The sequence below is a fragment of the Palaemon carinicauda genome, chromosome 16, assembly GCF_036898095.1.
Source record: "Palaemon carinicauda isolate YSFRI2023 chromosome 16, ASM3689809v2, whole genome shotgun sequence".
Lineage (NCBI taxonomy): Eukaryota > Metazoa > Arthropoda > Malacostraca > Decapoda > Palaemonidae > Palaemon > Palaemon carinicauda.
In genome coordinates this window covers 66,451,796-66,470,153 of record NC_090740.1, presented here as the reverse complement: position 1 = coordinate 66,470,153, position 18,358 = coordinate 66,451,796, and the positions used below count along the sequence as shown (strand labels likewise).

Here is an 18,358-nt window from a genome sequence, read left to right as displayed (position 1 = left end):
CGCACCCTCAATGCAGCTTTGATGTCCTGCTACAAGGACTCCAACTGGTTTACTCAACTTCCCTGAGTCCTCCTGGGACTAAGGACCACTCCTAAAGACGCTCTGGACGTCTCGGTAGCTGAAATGGAGTATGGCGACCCGTTGGTCGTCCCTGCCAAATTTTTTCCTTCTGCAACCTCCTCCGATGATCTCTAACGTATACATCACATCGTGGGAAAATTTGCTCCATGCCGCTAGACTTACAAACCCCCAGCGAAGCATCACATACTGAGAGACTTGCACTCTGCAACGCACGTTTTCCTACGCAACGACACTAACAAGCCACCACTAACGCCCCCTTACATGGGCCCTTTCCTTGTGATTCGACGTAGTTCGAAAGCATTCCTACTAAACATTCGAGACAAAGAAGATTGGGTCTCCATTGATCGTCTAAAACCTGCTTATCTCCTGATGACCCACCTACGGTTCGCCTCTCTAGATCAGGGCGCCCTATTCAACATGTAGTGTATATAATTTTTAGGGGGGGAACCATGTACCAACCATGTGTCACACAATTGTACATAGTAACAACATTTCTCTTTTTTGTATATAGTCTCCTTTGAATCTTCGCTCTCCCCTCGCACTGATAACAACCTGAATCAACTTGTCTGTTTTTCTCATCGTTAAATGTTAACAGAAACGGTTGTTGGTTGAACACGAAACAGCTTGTTATATGATATGACCTTCTTGCCCGGAATTGATGTATATATAAACTGATATTCTGTAATAAAGTTACTCAGTCGCTTTCATCCTGCCTTTTTAGTTATAGCCTCTCTCGGCCTGTCACACAACCGGGACAATTCACTAGAGCTCTAAACGATTCTACCTGTAATTAAAACAAAGGTAAGTGGGCTTAACGTAGAGACCCCTTTTCGACTTGGTGACTGTTCACGACGTTCTTGGATCAAAGAAGAGGAAAGTCTTATGTGAAACGAATTAGCCGAAGATGATTGTTTGATATCATTTGAAGATTGGGGCGGAGAGTAAAGACTTTTTTCATTTACTAAAGATAATCAATTTAGATGGTTAATCATCGTAAAGGTAAGTGAGACTAATAGGAGAATGCTTAGGGGAGACATTCAAGAAAAAGAATCGCCTGGTTTATGTTTTTTTTTTTTTAAATATAAACACATGAAATCCAGAAGGGCAATGACTATAGGCTCCTAGAAACAATGCCGTTCTTTACATAGAATTACATCGTAGACGATATTTTGCAAGGGTGACATTGAAAGCCCCCTCAGATGCCTCGCATTTTATCCTAATTCATCAAGCAATTTTTTTCCAAAACAACACAAAGCAAAAGGAACTCGGTCAGGTCTTATCTCGCTCATCTTATTCGCTGAAGGAAACCTCTGGGTCATTCTATCGCTAAGATTAAAACCCAGACTAAGACTGACATAGTTTTTCCTCACTTTCTTCTTCTTCTTTTTCTATTGCGATAAGTCACTAAGGTGCTATATTTACAATCACATTCATTTGGGTCATTAAAAGGTAGACAAGCGGTAGGAGCCTCTGTCTTGAGATAGATTGCCCATTAGGAGTCGATAATCATAAAAGAGAGAGTCAAAGCCAAAGGCAAAATTCAAAACTCTTTGTTCCATTAAAAATGGTTATTATTTACAGGAAATCTAAAAAAAAAAAAAAAAAAATTGGACTGTAAAAATCTAAGCTATACTGTATATGCATTCAACTAAAATTTAGAAAATATTGCTCAAGTTTCCTTTTGGATAATACAGTACTAGACATTTTCTTATTTCAAGAGGTAGTTTATTCCAGCAAGATTTGTCTCTTATTGCCATTGAACGAGAGAGAGAGAGAGAGAGAGAGAGAGAGAGAGAGAGAGAGAGAGAGAGAGAGAGAGAGAGAGAGAGAGAGAGAGAGAGAGAGAGTGAATATCTGGTGAATGATGAAAGAAATACAGAGATAAGGGATCTCGGCAGATTACAGAAGATAGAGAGACTTAAAGAAAGAAAAAGAGAGGCGAGAAAAGACAAAGTCTACGACGTGTATCTCACAAATTATAACTCCAAGATTGAATCAAAATTTTCCATTTTCTTCTTTCTCTGAAAATAGGTGTGAATCAAGAAGTCAAAAACAGCGGAGGCAGCTAATTTATTGAGACGGGAATGTATTTGTTCATGTTCGGATTTGCTGGCCTTTTTTTAAACAAGCCAATTCGCGATCATTTATGCTACCTTAGATGTGTACACCAAGGCCTAAATATATTTACACATTGGTATACACTATTGAACACAATGTTAACGAAGATGTTTGTACCAATGTGTTTTTACCCTAGTACGTATACCTCTGTTAAAAAAGAAAAAAAAATGTAATTTTAATCGGAAAATCTCCGTAGAAATATACTGTTCTCAGCTGTATTTCAGTAAAATATAGGCGACCGTAATTTCGCCCTACTTTGTTATTATCTTTTATAGGTTGGTGACCGTAGTATCACTCCTTTACCTCTATATATCCCTTTTTAAAACGGTAAATGCCTGGTAACATTTATTCCAGGATTTATACCGTTTTCACGACAAAATTTTAATGGTGTATGCTTGTTTTTTCCCTCACCGATAAGTATTATCTTTGCTTGCAGTCAGATTCGATGTAGGATACAAAGTAATGTTTATTACTAAATGATCTGTGCGTAATTATAATCTTATTTATTTTGTCATACGTTCTTATCGGTCCAGAGGCGTTGACCTTAAAATAGTAATGAGGATTGAATATTGAAATCTCAAAAGCAATCGGAATAATTAAAAACTTACATAGCACCATTTATATCTCTTTAAAAATGAAAAAATTTGATTTCTCTAGCAGATACTATTTAAACGAATGAGAGGGTTTATTATGATACCTTTTAAGTTATTTGATAATCCAAACGACTTTCGTTGCAAATAAGTAGAAAATGTTAAAAGTTATACCTCTTTCACTGCCCTTTTTATTGATATTTTCTTCCTTTTGCCGATTATTCAGAAGGAAGCTTTATCTTTCAAGTGAAGTCTAAACAATTATCAGGGGTGTTCTGTCCCCATTATTAAAGTAATTTCCATGAGGAAACAGAAACGGCAATCTATCTACAATAAAATTCAGTTATTCTACGATTACATTTTGAGAGACTGAATTAGAGACAATATAATTTAGTGCCGTTCAGCTGGAGTGCTGCATGACTTCCTCTAAAAAGTGCCAAATTGTTGACATCATACGCAATTGACAGGTTAGCAATGGCTGTCTTCACTAATGGCACTATCTAAATTACACTGTGAAGTACAACAGTTTTTGCTGTGTAGGTTAAAGAAGAGAAATTGCCATAATTTTACGATTCTCTAATCTTTGATACTTTGATATCAATTATCGTTATATTCATGAAAAGTTACAATGCACTTCCGTGGCCATTGATATTTCATATTACTGTCAATCTATGTATGTATGTATGTATGTATGTATGTATGTATGTATGTATGTATGTATGTATGTATACCCTACCATCACTATCTCTCATTTTTATTTCTCTCTCTCTCTCTCTCTCTCTCTCTCTCTCTCTCTCTCTCTCTCTCTCTCTCTCTCTCTCTCTCTCTCTCTCTCTCTCTCTCTCTCTCTCTCCGTATCTTCTTGTGTTTTTAATCATTCTTCATTTTATCCTTGGATCTTTCTTAATTCCTTTGCCATTGCTCTTCCCTGCCATTTTATTCTTGTATAATCATACCATGGTATCCTACTTCATCTATTTTCATTCTACTGATCCATCAATACGTCTAGTAATTAATTAAGTTATGAAGATTCTGTTGGTAGGTCTACTCCTTTCTATCACGTACCCCCTTCTTTGTCAAACCCTTTGTTACCCTGTCATATTCTAGTATCAATATATATATATATATATATATATATATATATATATATATATATATATATATATATATATATATATATATATATATATATATATATATATATATATATATATATTATTCTCTGATTATTTTTTTTTCCTTTTAAGGTCTCCTGCAACCATTTTCTAGTTATTTACTCTTTCACTTACTTTCTCCAACTTTTTTTCAAAACTTTTTCCAAGTTTTCCCATTTACTTTCAATTTCTTCCTCATTATTCTTCCATTGTTAATAATTTACTCCACACCAGCTAATATATTTTTTCTCGATTGTTCTATATATCTATCAAATCTATAATTGCCCCTTATACTTCTTTATTATAACTGGGAAGTACCTTCAACCTAATAAAGATTTAGTTACCCATCATTTACCGTCTTCTATATTACAAAAACTTTTCTTGATAGAAAACAAATTTACCAGGTATAACTATAAAATAAATTTATTTTCCCGTATTTCCTTCACCAAAAGTCCTAATATTTTTGCGTTATTCATAATAATATCAGCCAAATTTAATTAATTTATATCTCAATATAACGTATTAATGCTAAAGATAAAGCAATTTTGCATTCATTTCTAATATATTTGTGAGTTCTGGCAGAAATTGTCCTTTTTATAGTAATTCTTTATTTGTATTGGCTCCTGAAAGAAACATTTATAATTATTATTAGATACAAACTGGTTTTATTTTACATTATCCCTTTTTCTTTCATAACGATTTTAAACATCACAGTTCAACTAATCATTAGTAGTACACAAGTTTAAAACATTAAAAATAAATCGCTCAGATCTTATTACACGTGATAATAAAAGAAATCGTTTAGCTTACGTCGTAAAGTTTCCTAAGTTCCGTTTGCTCCAAACCATGCCATGGGAAGCTCCTCACAGGTTCAGGTTCAGGTTCTGGGGTGAGGCATAGCCTTTACAACGGCGCCTCTGTGTCTTTTAGTTTTGTGTGTTCCTTATTTTCACTAGTTTTTCTCTTTTCATCCACATTTGTTGTAGTATACTTTTCTTATTTTCAATATTCTCTTCACAAAAAAGGAATTTTCCAACTGTTTGTGCACTATCTTCTTCGTATGGTTGTTGAAGCTCAATTGCTTTTATTCTTATATCACTAAACTGTGGTCAATATAACATAAAGTGGTTAGCATTTTCTTCTACATCACAGAATACACAGTTTATATTTCCATCTTGGTGTCTGTTTCTTATATTCAAACCCAATGAGTTTGTCCTTGCTCTGAATAATAAAATTGACGAAAATGTATTGTCATACACTTCCTCCTCCTTGATTTCACTTTTCCAGTTTTTATACAAAATTAAACTCTCCTTACACTCCATTTCACTCTTCCATTTGCTTGTGTCCCATTCTCTTGTTCTCTTCTTTATGTCCTCTTTCGTACATCTCTTGACTTCTCTATTCGCCATCCCACATTCTTCAGCATACTTCTTCACATGCATCCACCACTTCCTCTCTTTTTCTTCCATATCATTGACTATTGCTGTAAGTAGGTCCTTTTCTCCAGTTTGCTCTTTCTTGGTAGTAGTAGTAGTAGTCGTAGTAATACCTGCTCTACTTACCATTCATCGGCTCCCCAAGGTTAATGCGATGTATTTTTGGTACGCAAGTATAACCTACGCAAGTATGGCCTTGCTTATTTCATGGTTTATTTACTCATTGATTACTTTCGTTTTCCACTTATTCTACTATATTAAACATAACAGTCATTACGATAAAAATATCATTTATTCATATTTAGCTTTTAATATTTTTTTCTCGCACGCGCCGAGTGTTTCTGTTTTGATAGGCCTACACTACCAAGAGATTTAAATTGGGCCAATCGCATGAAAATTCTCGGCCAGGTCACGCCTTTTTCCCCAAATAAACCAATTAAAACTAACCCCCGGATGTTTTGATTGGCCGACACCTTTCTACCTACCTGCCGACCCCACCAAGAGATTTAAATCGGGGTACTTTATTTATTTGCTCATTAAATTCTTTCATTTTCCTTTTATTCTAGTATAATAAACATAACAGTCATTACGATAAAAACATTTATTCATATTTAGCTTTCAAATTTCTTTTTTTCTCGCACTCGCCGAGTGTTTCTGTTTTGATAGGCCTACACTACCAAGAGATTTAAATTGGGCCAATCGCATGCAAATTCTCGGCCAGGTCACGTCTTTGTCCCCAAATAAACCAATTAAAACTAACCTACGGATGTTTTGATTGGCCGACACCTTCCTACCTACCTGCCGACCCCACCAAGAGATTTAAATTGGTCTTCTTGTACCTTCTTTCCTACCGTGACCTCGTTACTGGAACGACGTATTTTTTAGAAGTGTGTGTACAATGGCCACCATCGAAATCACGTGTAACGGTACAGAAGTAGAAGAAAACTCATGGGCGTTTATTCACGAATATTGGTTAAATACACCCAACGCTTTGGAGTATTTGCGATCTCATGTCGTTCTACCTATTTCTGTTTTGTGCAAATATTGTAATTTGCTGTCTTTCCGTGTTTCTTCTTTAATTTACGGTAAGTTAAATCTTCAAAAAATACGTTCCATTTTTTATTATTATGATATATTTCAGTGTCTTCATCAATTATATTAAGTAATTGCCTCATATTTTTCCCCGTGTTATTTTTATTGTTTTTAAAATGAATATATGAAAGATTATGCGTTTGCGAATCATCAAACACCTAGTTAAACATTAAATGTGTGAGAACTGTTCACTAATTCTTATACTCTATTACAGACCCTTTTCCTACCACCGTCAATCCCACCGTTGCCGAACCCCACCTGACCCAAGGCTAATAGAATAACAGGTCAACCCACGCGCAGCTTTCGCTCGGATGGCCGTTATTAATGTGACGTCAGCAGGTTCGACACCTTAGACACGTGACTAGACACACCGTCAAAAAGCCCCTAAGGCAATCGAAAGCCCCTGTCCGGAGAGAAGCTCCAGGCAATATAAAGAAGAGCACGTGTCCTCTTTCTCACATTTTCTTTCTCTCCTCTGTCTCTCTCTGACTGCTTGTCCATAATCTCATTTAATTATATTGTTATTTTTATTATTATTATTATTATTATTATTATTATTATTATTATTTTTTTTTTTTTTATTATTATACTTTTGATATTAATATAAAATAAATATAATAATGATAATAATAACAGCCACCACCAACAACAACAGCAACAATAATAATATCAGGAGTATTACAATAATAATAATAATAATAATAATAATAATAATAATAATAATAATAATAATGGTAATAATAATAATAATGATGATAATAATAATAAATTGCTATGATTATTATTATTCTTTGACTCTTGATACCATTATTACTATTATTATAATTATACTCCTTATATTATTATTATATTGTTTTTATTATTATGGTTATCATTATTATTAGTATTATTATTATTATTATTAATTATTACCGTTATTATATATGATGGAGGCGATTTATAATTATACAATGGTGACCTCTCAATAATCATATTTGGAAATTTAAGAAATGTGCTAAGGTGCAAAATTGGTGCGAGTTAAAATTCTGTAGGCCTTGAGACCAATATGACCTTGAGACAGAGCAAGGCTGTGAGACAGATTGAGTCGTAGAGAGATGGATGTCTGACCTCCTGGGCTGCTCATTAAAGACTGACCATAGGTTCAGCCTAGGACCTCTTTTGAACCTGTTGACACCACGGATGCGCAAACGACAAAAATTTCAAGCGGCCGTAGATTGACCTGTTATTCTATTGGCCTTGACCTGACCGACCCACATTTCATCTTTAATTTACGGTGAGTTAAATCTTCAAAAAATACGTTCCTGTTTTTATTATTGTAATATATTTCAGTGTCTTCATCAATTATATAAAGTAATTGCCTCATATTCTTCCCCATTTTATTTCTATTGTTTTTAAAATGAATATATGAAAGATTATGCGTTTGCGAATCATCAAACACCAATTTAAACATTAAATGTGTGAGAACTGTTCACTAATTCTTATACTCTATTACAGACCCTTTTCCTACCGCCATCAATCCCACCGTTACCGACCTACACGTGACCGACCTACGATTCTTAGTCAATTTACGGTAAGTTAAATCTTCACATAATTCGTTCCCATGTTTTATTAATGAGTTTATATGATCATAAGAAAGAATAGGGGTGTTTGTATTTATGATACGGATTTATGTATGGGTGTGGGTTAAGAATACAGTTGTCTTGGGGGGGGGGGGTCTCAGGGGGGCAGTAGCCCCCCCCCCCCCCCCCCGTTAAGTCCTTTGGGAATAAGAATACGGCAATGTAAGGGGGTCGCAGGGGGGCGTTAGCCCCCCCCCCCCTGTTAAGTAAGGGTATGGCTTGTAGGCTAAGGTTAGGTTGGGAAGTTCAAGTTAGGTGGTGTTTTTATTAATCCTATTATTCCTCTGAGTGACGTTCACTAATATTTTATTCCATTGCAGACCCCATGTAAACCACCATTCGGTCTTCTATTATCTACCCTGGCCGTTTTCCAGCGTTTCTCCAACAAGGTAAGTTATTATCCACACAATGTGTTCCCCCATATAATATATTAATTCTATTGATGATTGAGAAAGGGTTGTTATTTCTTATTTATTAATCCAAATTCTGGTTATAGTATAACCAATGTCGTGTTTTATTTTAATGCTTGTGTCGGATTTGGTATCTTGTGTTTTCTCGATATTATGTGAACTTAGTGCATTTTTCGGTTGTTGGAATCTGAAGTCCCATAATGAAAAACAGGCATTTGACGACATTTTCCGTGGGGAAAGGGGGGGGGGGGGGGTTCTGCAAGAATGCCGTTTTTTCGACATTACGAATTTCTTTGTGAACTTAGTGTTTTGGTTTTATTTTACATTATCCCTTTTGTTTCATAACGATTTTAAACATCACAGTTCAACTAATCATGGTTTGATTGTAGAACAGTGCAATATCAAATAGGACATTACAATTTGAGTAATTAAGCAGGTGTTTGTAAATACACTATCTTGAATCCTATATACTACTGGCAAAAACCTCCATTAGCTAGGTTAAAGATTTTATTCTAAAAAAAACCACTTTGCTCCTATTGCTGTCTTAGCACATACCAGAGGAGTCTCCATCCACCTGATAGCTTAAAATAAGACTGATAGGTGGTGCTTCTGTTCTATGTTACAAGTTCAAACAGAATAAGGGACCCAAAATTTTATATTCTAAGCCACCTGGTTATATATTTTCATTATTGGAATGCACAATCTAATTGCAGCTCTTATTTTATTTATCATATTAATAATGAAAGGTTTTGGTATTAAAGTGTCTTGTGATGTATTCAGTCCAATAAAGGGAAAGGGAAATTAAATCCTTGTTCAAACAGAGTTTCGAACGCAAAGCTACAACTCGCCCCTTTGTTAAGTTTGTATAATTACTGATTAACGCCGAAATACTAGTTCACGGGGCTAATGCGTACAGCGAGACATGTTTCGTTTCCCAATACATAGGATTGGTGAGATCATTTTTAATCACAAGCAAAGCGAGCTACGGCAGAGCAAATACCGACAAATCATTTGCGTAATTACAGTATGTAAGTAGGCTTTCGTAATATGCTGAACGATGTTACAAAAGACTCCATAGAAAATATGGTGGAAAAAAATGGATTTTGAGCAAAGCAAAAAATCTACTTTTGGGTGAGATAGCCATGACGTCCTGATGGAAGGTTCCTTTGGTAGCTTCCTAGGGTATATTTAACTACAATGGATATTCCCAGAAAATTAAACTAAAGGTTATCACAGAATTCTAACTTCTGGTGCGAGTACCCTAAAGGTTTCCCTCTAGGATATCGTATATCAACAGGGGACGCATGTATTAACACGCCACATAGCTATCTGCACCCCATATAGAGTTAACACTTCGATATGGAAAGGTGGAGAATAACTGGGGAGCCGTTCCACAGTTACACTCATCCGTGGCTGCTTTTGGTACTCGAGACGTAAACAAACGGGCGCCATTGCTAAATGACGTCACGTCCGTCCTCATCCTGAGCCCAGCTTCTTTGCTAATCTCCATGATACAGCAGGAAAGGGCGGGGCCTAAAAGGCTGGACTAGAATAGACGGGAGGGTCCATCAGGACGTCATGGCTATCTCACCGAAAATAGATTTTACGCTTCGCTCAAAATCCGTTTTTGGGGCTCAAGCCATGACGTCCTGATGGAAGTGTACCAGAGAATTAATGTATCGTGGAAATTTCCCCCTTTTTATGCAAGTGCCAAGGGCTTCGAATAGAGGTATGTAACATGTCCTTACTAGAGATTCCGTGAAGAACTAGCTTCCTGCCCCCCTGGCAGAGAAGTCCTGGTGGACCATACTAATATCTCGAAGCGATCATTGAAGAGCTACTCACCCTGCGGAGAGTTCGTGCAGGACTCGGAGACAAGACATTAGGTTAATATTCGGGTAGGAATATTATCAACCATAGGTAAGTGATTAACATTTACGACACTCCCTGGAGGAGAGATCCTATTCAGCAAGCGTATCAACTAATGAAAATAAATCGCTCAGCTTACATCACTACCTGTTCTGCTGCCATCGCCAGAGTGAGCTAATGTAAATTCGCCGACACTTTCTACGGGCCAGAAGTACCATATAAAAGGACGTTGCCAGCACCATTTCAAACACTCTAGACTGGAAATGGGAGGCCTTACCTTTTGAAACCTGTCGCTGCCAAAGTACTTTACTTACTTTGTGTATTCATTTTGTAAACTTTACATTGAAATCGATTTTGATCTACCTTGAGTTTACCTTAACCATGACGAAACATGAATATTTCCCTGTTGCTGAAAAGAAAATTATCAGATCTATTGAGAAGATAGAATATAAAATCAATGATACTAGGGCAGCGATCATATTCAATGAGACATGCATTAAAGAGGGTTTACTCCAAAAATCTATCATTATTATTATTATTATTATTATTATTATTATTATTATTATTATTATTATTATTATTATTATTATTATTATTATTATTTGTAACATGACACACCATTGACGAATAGATCATATCAAATCAGACTTTAAAAGTTTGTTAACTTTTCTACAAGAGATTTGTAGTTGTGACCTGACAATCTAAGTTTGCCTTTCATTCACAGACTGCCTTCCTTAAATTCGACCGAAGCCACTGTGGAAAGACATCCTCTTATCACCTGCGACCAGCTCTCTGGGAGGCTGGAGTCACCGTTTCCAATAAGGTTCTCGAGTGCTTAGTTCTTAGGTTTGCTAAAAACAGAATCCTGACTTCTGAGGCCTTCCTTATGGCACTCGTCAGGCTTCATCTTGCTCACGGTAAGTTGGAAGAGTTCTTATTGAATTATCAATTGAAGAAATAATTATATATATGAGAATAATTGCTTCTAATTTTTTCAATAATCGAGGAGTAACACTCAGTTGTTTCTGTGCACGTTAACAAATTATATTTCTTCAGAATTAGTGGTTGAAGTTTTAGAAAATAATTAGTAAGTCTATTCTGTAGCCAGTAAGATATAATTTGATATTGATTGAACTCTGCATTAAATTATTGGTAATAAGTATTATAAAAAAGATTTCTTTACGTATGTAAAGTCTCTCATTAAAATAGTGATAATAGGGTTTTATTTGCAATTAATAAGAGCATGTGAGTCTTCTTTTACACTATTTACATTTGAATCCTGCAGAACGGTTCCACAGTATCGATACCAAAATGAAAGGAAATCCACTGTCGTTAGAAGAGGTATGTTTTATTTGTCTGTACACACGTAATGCTATCGATGATCTAATATTTTTAGTAAATGGCATTCAAGTAAAGAACTGTTTGCACATGCAGTTAAGCTATAATGATATGGTACTTACAGGAACGACAGTAGTCTCTTCGTCATTATTCCTAACTACCATTTCATCAGTTTTTTCCACAATCATTACAATTAATTCAAGAATTATTTTTCTAACATGAACATGATTATATTCACGATTTATTTTTTCATTTTGTTTGAATATGTGATATTGGAAGATTCAATTCTGATTTTCAAGCAGTCAAAAACTTTACATTAAGTTTTCATGCTCTTTCTGTGTTTTGATTTTCTGTTCTTTTCAGATGATACTGATGACAACTTACTCCTGATACCAACGCCAGTTACTTGTGTTCATAAACATTTTTCAGATTGCGTTTGAAGTTTCAAGAGTACACGTGTTTCCGAGTATAATAGTTCATGAGGTTTTTTTTTTTTTTTTTTTTTTTTTTTATAAAGAATGAGATGATATTTTGGCTGAAAAGTTTATATAAGTTACTGAGCTCAAGATGTATCCTCCAACATCGATTACTTTAATGTGTTGAGAATATTCGTATCTCGAATTGTGAGTCATAAGGAGATATGTATAAATTTTATGTAACTTACGTGGAAGATAGGCATAAAATATATAAATTAAGTGACTTAATGGTATGCCTTCAAATTCATATAATCGTGTATATTACTTTAAGAACAATTGTTTAAGTTTTTTTTTTTGAGGGCGAGCATTGGTATTACGAAGATCTATCATGAAACATATATGTATACATCTCCACTATATAGTTATGATATCAGTGCTTGTTATTTTCAATCTATTCTTTTGTATATAGCTCTTGTGTCTCTTACAACACTGTGATTAACTTTTTTACAAATTGCCCGATTCTGCAGAAACATTGTTGGATATGTAAAAATCTAATGGTAATTTAAGCTCACAAAGAACTAAAATATGTTTTTCGAAATTAGCATATAGTGTACCTTAGTCATTTTTATATAAGAAGACTTTGTGATTCTATATTATATTATGAGATTTTGTCTTCTAAGAGGTTCTAGTTTTACTTATTAGTGGCTTAGGTATACTCGCAAGAAAATATTAAGATTTATATTTTAAGTATATGGTACCATCGAGCCATAAAGGAGTAGATGGTAATGATATAGTGATTACCATTGAATAAGGCTGTTTTTTAAGGATTACAGGCAATATCAAAATGATTTTCCTGACGGTAGTTTAATATCACCCGAATCCTTTTTGGATACGTCACTGCCAAAACCTGATGTAAATATTTCAGTACATTTTCTTTTGTTTGTAATGTACTTCAAAACCGTCGTTTATCATATCAAATTCTATTCATTATTTATCTTTTATCTAATCATAAGCTCAGCCAAAGTAACATTAAATTATTACTAATATAATATTACTTTATCGCATATACAAATTCACCAAAACGAAGAATCTATCGTTAAATTCATTTTATCAGGTCTGAGGATTTTCCTGAAAAGAGGCCATAATTTTCATACATAACTTGGAGAACAACGTACCTTTTTCCTCTAATGAAATAGCTTGAAGGAAAATTTTGAAAGCTTTAATTATTAATATCACCTCTTTCCTAAGTGCCACCTGTGGATATTTTAGTAAGAGCTGTAAGAAATATAGTTTATATTCTGAGCCTTCTGCAATCATTTTCTAGTTATGAATGATATGCGAATGTAATCATATGTACATATTGTCAATATTTTATACTTTTCTTATGGGAAATTAGAAAGAAAGAGGAGGTAAAAGGGCCGTGTATATTCCAGAAGATGTGAATTAGATTTTTAACCCTCGACTTAATCTCCCCATTTCTTTATATCTAAAACTGGTGCGCTACTAATTTTTCCCTTTCAAGTTGGGTACTTTGTTCCAGAAGGTATTGTTACGTTAAGTGCTTATCAAATAGTATTATTTTCTTTCAAGACGAAAGTTATTTTTGGCACTAAATGTGAATTAGTTTTCTGTACGCAATTCCAAATTCAAATAGTTTCGAGATACGTTTAATCTGTTGAATCGGGTTTTCTTCACTAAAATTATCTATGATATGGTTAAGATTAAGCCTACAAGGGAAATCTAAGATTTGGTAAACCTATTCTATATCTGTGGATTGATTTTGTTATTTATATTCCTTTTTGTTGCTTATAATCTGATCTTAGGCAATTCCTTCAGTGTATTTAGATTTTGCTCATATTATTCGGCAAAGCCCATTTTTTATATATTTCCTGAGCTTTTTTTATATTCCATGTGAGGAATTCGCTCTTTTTATGTAGATAGCAATACGGATTTAGATCTACAAATAAAGTTTGTTTTAATTGTAGCTATCGTTGCTATAACTCTCAGGTAATTGTTTTCTCTACCTCTGTCTTAAACTAGAAATCTCTCTTCCTAAATAGAAAGTGGAAACCTGATTCCAATGGAGTTTTTAAGAAGATACAATGAAATTCAGACATAACCTTTGACTTGGTGGCTGATAATTTAGATTATAAATCGTTAGTCTCTCTCTAAGAATTACGTTTATCAATGAATGCGACCAACAAGTGTTGACTAGTAGTGGTCTGACCTATTGTTGTGTGTTTTGTCAGTCACCTTGCAAATTCTAACAACAGATTCTCTTAGTTATATAAGACTGCACATCATCTACTCTCACTGTACCCAAAGTCCAGTTTTTAAACCACTCCAAAGATAAGGTAAACGGTGATAGTAGAAGTTATCATAAAAGTGAAAAATATATATTTGTTGGTGTTTAATGTCAAAACACCAATCAATGTAACATTTGTACATGGATATTAAATTGTGTAGTTTATAAGCATTGTAGTTATTATTACAGCATATATATATATATATATATATATATATATATATATATATATATATATATATATATATATATATATATATATATATATATATACATGTGTGTATGCATGTATATACACACACATATATATTTATATGTATATATATATATATATATATATATATATATATATATATATATATATATATATATATATATATATATCCATATATATATATATATCCATATATATAAATATATATATATATATATATATATATATATATATATATATATATATATATATATATATATATATATATATATATATATATATGTACTGCACACACACACACACACACACACACACACACACACATATATATATATATATATATATATATATATATATATATATATATATATATATGTATGTATGTATGTATGTATATGTACTGCCCATATATATATATATATATATATATATATATATATATATATATATGTATATATATATATACATATATATATATATATATGTGTATATATACATATATATATATATGTGTGTGTGTTTGTGTGTGCGTGTGTGTGTGTATAAATTCACCATGTGCATATGCATATATATACACATATACATACACATATACTGTATATATATATATATATATATATATATATATATATATATATATATATATATATATATATATATATATATATATATATTTATACATATGTATATACATATAAATAATATTTATATATGCATATATATAAATTTATATATATATATATATATATATATATATATATATATATATATATATATATCTATATATATGCATGTATATACATATGTATACATATATATGTATATATATATATATATATATATATATATATATATATATATATATATATATATATACATATACTGTATATACATATATATATATATATATATATATATATATATATATATATATATATATTTATATATTTATATATATATATATATATATATATATATATATATATATATATATATATATATATATATATATATATATAAGTTTTTAGTAAACAGATTATGAATTCCATAACTGTATAATCAATTGTGTGCGTGCATATTATAATGATTTATGTATATATGTGCACTTGGGTATGTACACGCAGATATTCTTGTACTAATGTGCTGTTTATTGCAAAAATATATAAACGTACATACGTACAGAAAAACAGACACACATAAACCTATATGTATATATGATATGGGAGGTATATATATTTGATATCAAAATAATTTAACAAATGTTGATGCTCTTGAAGAGTGAAGAAATTGGTCTGAAAAGAAAAAAAAATGAAAAAAAAGGGTGAAACAGGACAAGAAGGAAACTTGTAAAGAAATACCAGAAATTGCCACATCCTATGTGTTATACTTGATGTGATTTAATGTATTAAGTTTCCATGGATGGTTATTATAAGGCTGATGTACATGGAGAGCTTTAACAGTAGAAGGATGAGCCAAAGAAGAAATAATAATATATAACAAATTGTAAGTATTCATGAATGTACAGCAGATGAATATCCATAATATTCTAAAAAATTAAATAATTGTAAATAAATATTTATGTTCTTCTTTGCTTTTATTTCCCTTATTATAAAATGGGAGTGACAATTGATTTATAGAAGGAAAGGTAATTAGTTTTTAATTAACGTTTTCACCAGGTAAATTTTTTTAAAACTATTTGCTAAATTCATCTGCATCATTTGGCCGCTATTGGTGTTTCAATTTCTCCGAAACACTGCTTGTTCACCATGTCTTACTCCTGCATGAACTTCCTCCCTGAAACTTATTTTAGAGTGTTCCCACTTTCTTTCTAATCCCTGGAAGGCAAATATATTCTTTTCTCTAACCTAATATACTCCGTTGGTCCCACTTGTCCGGATGATCACATTACATTCTGATCTGGATTTTATAGCCTTGTGCACGCATATCTGAATTCATCACTGTTTCAGTTCCTGTAATTGTACATTCACTTGAATAAATTCCGCTCGATTGTTTCCATGGAGAAGAGCTGTTCTACAGTATCAGCCGTTTTTAATATCTTAACTTTAGCTTACCCATCACTTCTGGGATTACTCAACTTTTCGTTCAAATACCATACCTCCATTCTTGCTCCAAAAATATGTTACGTACTATTCTCATCTTATTATCCCACAAAATAATTATGTATGTCAGCAGTGATGAACAGCTCTTCATTGGCATACTGAGAATAAAACTGAAAACACCCAACAGAAATGTAGATAGAATACCCAGGTTTGATACAACCAAGCTTCTGGAAGCTTAATACAGAGAAACATTTGCAATTGAATGTAGGAATTGATTTGCAATTTTAGAGACTTTGAGAGAGGAGGAACAGACAATTAATGCAGAATGGTGTGATATTATGAATATATATCAATCAGTTGGTGGTGAAGTTTTGGGACATGCAGTTACAAAAAACAATGGATATCAAATGATACTTGGGATACTATTAAAAGGAGACAAAGACAGAAATAGATTGTTGAGAGTTTTTGAGGAAGTAATGAATATTTACAGGTGGAGCATGCTAAGTATTTCAATATCGATAGTGAGGTAAAAAAAAAAAAAAGCACGGAATGACTGTAGAAGATATTTAGAGAGGAAAGCAGATAAGGTTGACAGAGCTAAAGAATTTAGTAAGTGGATACAGAGTACAAATTGCTCAGAGAATTACTAATATCAATAAAATATCTATGGAAGCAAAGAAAAAGAAGTATATACCCATAATAAAGAGAGGTGGATCTGTTTTAACCACCAAGGAATAAGAAAGGAAGTTTTGGTGAAAATGGCAAAAAACCTGACTGATTGCAATAATTACAGAGGCATCACACTTACATCAGTTGTAATGAAAATATATAAAATGTTTATTCTAAAAAGCCCAGAGAGAAAGATTGATGAAAAGCGGAGAAATTAACAAGCAAGTTTGCGAAAAGGTAGAAATTGTACTGACCAAATTTTTATTTTAATACAATGCGTAGAATATAGAATTCCACTTTTGTGGCATTTGTGGACTATGAGAAAGCCTTTGATAGTGCCCATCGGCCAATTTTATGGAGAGTCCTGCATTGTTAAGGGATTCCTCTTATTTATTTGACTTTGATTAAGTCTGTTCATGAGCATAGCAAGTGCAAATTTAATATTAGTGGAGTCTTATCAAATGAATTTCCAGTAAACAGCGGAGTATTCCAAGGGAATGTGTTGTCTATGTTGTTTATCTTACTCATGGATTTCGTAATACGTAGAACGGTTGGAGAAGGATTCGACTGGATTGGTAATAGGAAATTAGAGGACCTACACTATGCTGATGATGCTGTTCTTATTAGTAGAACACCACAGAATTTGCAATGCTTGCTTACCAGAATGCATGAAATATCACACGAGGATAGACTCAAGATAAATAGAAGAAAGACAGAGATGATGAAAAGAAAATTTGCAATATAAGATGAAATATCATTAGAAGAAGAAAGTATTAATGAGGTAGAATCATTTAAATATTTAAGAACTATGATCTCTAATACAGGGTCATTTTAGTTTAGTGAAAGATTAAAAAAAAAAAACAGATAAAGGTACAGGCTAAGTAGAATTTAGTAATCAAATTGCTTGAAATTACGTTTAGAAATCAGACTATATATCAGTTTAGTGAGATCAGTGTATTGAGTGTGGAGAATGTTATTGCCTTTGGA

The 18,358-nt window shown here is 32.8% G+C and overlaps 1 long non-coding RNA gene across 1 annotated transcript; it reads left to right on the top strand.

Moving 5' to 3' along the window:
• The first annotated feature begins 11,098 nt into the window (after positions 1-11,098).
• Positions 11,099-14,612, top strand: LOC137655055 (uncharacterized). Its single transcript, XR_011046792.1, has 3 exons — positions 11,099-11,286; positions 11,655-11,710; positions 12,071-14,612. It is a non-coding gene; the product is annotated as an uncharacterized lncRNA (long non-coding RNA).
• Positions 14,613-18,358: the final 3,746 nt, after the last annotated feature.